The sequence below is a fragment of the Capra hircus genome, unplaced genomic scaffold (genome assembly GCF_001704415.2).
Source record: "Capra hircus breed San Clemente unplaced genomic scaffold, ASM170441v1, whole genome shotgun sequence".
In the NCBI taxonomy this organism is placed as follows: Eukaryota; Metazoa; Chordata; class Mammalia; order Artiodactyla; family Bovidae; genus Capra; species Capra hircus.
This window is the reverse complement of record NW_017203789.1, coordinates 490-2,545: the sequence shown is the minus strand read 5'-3', so window position 1 is coordinate 2,545 and position 2,056 is coordinate 490. Positions and strand designations below refer to the sequence as shown.

Genomic DNA, 2,056 nt, shown 5'->3' with positions numbered 1-2,056 from the left:
TGCCACTTGGAGTCTATTTCCTCCGCTTGGGGACCCCTAGCCTTCCAGTTACCCTCCGTGTAGCTTATTGGTTATACTGCAAAGAACCAATTCTATGTTAGAACTGTCTCTTTTGACTTGCTTCTTGTTATAATCATACATAACGAGCTGCCTCAGAGGATCCTGGCCCTCGGCCTGTTAAATTGCCTTTGTTCACGTTACAGATAATCTAAACCGCCCGCCTGTGGATGGCTATGAGAAGTAAATTATTAATACATGCCTTCCCTGATGCTGGCCATCCCCGGAGATGGCCCTTTTTACTTCCTGACTGCCTCTCCCGCTTCTGCTTTTTGACTTTCCAGATACCGAGATGGTTGTTAAGACATTAGTCTGCCATCATCTCGGTTTAGGCGGCTTTCTGAACCTAAACAGTTTTTTCTGAGGCTCATTGGCCTAGAGTGCGGCGAGCAGCGAGTTTGGAGCCGGCAATGAACAAGACACAGATGCCAGATAGCTTAATTGGAAGATCTTAACTGTAAGATCACAGAAAAACCCAGAAGTGATTGTAATACCCTAGCTACTTACACTGCAACGAGTTATCTTCAGATCTTATATTGTAAAAACAAAACAACCTCTCAAACCAGTTATCAGCGGACAGACCCTTTTATAGAAAAGGTAGGTGGCTCTGAAAAGAGCCTTTGGTGAGAAGAAATCTGACTACTCTGCAGCCAGTCCCTCACTTGGAGCTGGTGTACTTGGTGACGGCCTTGGTGCCCTCGGACACGGCGTGCTTAGCCAGCTCCCCAGGCAGCAGAAGACGCACGGCCGTCTGGATCTCCCTGGATGTGATGGTCGAGCGCTTGTTGTAATGAGCCAGGCGCGACGCCTCGCCCGCGATGCGCTCGAAGATGTCGTTGACGAAGGAATTCATGATGCCATGGCCTTAGACGAGATGCCGGTGTCCGGGTGGACCTGCTTCAGCACCTTGTACACGTACACGGAGTAGCTCTCCTTGCGGCTGCGCTTGCGCTTCTTGCCGTCCTTCTTCTGCGCCTTGGTCACCGCCTTCTTCGAGCCCTTCTTTGGGGCAGGAGCGGACTTCGCTGGCTCAGGCATGGTGAAGTACTGCAGTCACAGAACCACTATAGAAGTGAGAGCCGAAAGGCACCCTTTTAAGGACAAGGGTTTATGCAAATGAGGCGCAGTAGAGGTTTCTGGTGATTGGTGCGCCTTCTGTGTGACGTCACAGCTCAGCTTCGCCCAATCAAGGTAGGCATTCTGCAGAGTCGCATTTCCATTGGTCTAAACAAAAGTAAAACGGTAGCCAATCGTACAGCTTTCTTTTCGCGCCCAGCGTGGTTATAAACTTTCCGTTTCTGTATTCGCTTGTCATTCTCGAGGTGACCGTTGATCCTGAGTCATGTCTGGACGTGGCAAACAAGGCGCAAAGCTCGCGCCAAGGCTAAGACCCGCTCTTCGCGGGCAGGCCTCCAGTTCCCGGTGGGGCCGAGTGCACCGCCTTCTCCGCAAGGGTAACTACGCTGAGCGGGTCGGCGCCGGGGCCCCGGTGTACCTGGCGGCGGTGCTGGAATACCTGACAGCCGAGATCCTGGAGCTGGCGGGCAACGCGGCCCGGGACAACAAGAAGACGCGCATCATCCCGCGTCACCTGCAGCTGGCCATCCGCAACGACGAGGAGCTCAACAAGCTGCTGGGCAAAGTCACTATCGCTCAGGGTGGCGTCCTGCCCAACATCCAGGCGGTGCTGCTGCCCAAGAAGACTGAGAGCCACCACAAGGCGAAAGGCAAATAGAAGTCTGGATTACTTCGCAGTAGTAAGGTCTCAATCAAACCAAAGGCTCTTTTCAGAGCCACTTAAAAGTTTCTTTGGAAGAACTGAGCACTAAATTTTAAACCTTAGATCCTAGATCATAGTTGAGAGTAATCATGTATTACACCAACCTTGAAACTTCGGAGACAGTCACTTTTGTTAAAGTGTATCATGTAGTCTACAAACTATTATCCATCAGGATTGGCAGATACGAGGATTTATTTACTCGTTAAATATTGCCACCCT

General features: G+C 51.1%; 2 pseudogenes; one reads left to right on the top strand and one right to left on the bottom strand.

Annotated features, from left to right (window-relative positions):
- Positions 1 to 691: 691 nt before the first annotated feature.
- On the bottom strand, positions 692 to 1,138 carry LOC108635092 (annotated as a pseudogene).
- Positions 1,139 to 1,399: 261 nt separating this feature from the next.
- Positions 1,400 to 1,829, top strand: LOC108635093 (annotated as a pseudogene).
- The last annotated feature ends 227 nt before the right edge of the window (positions 1,830 to 2,056 follow it).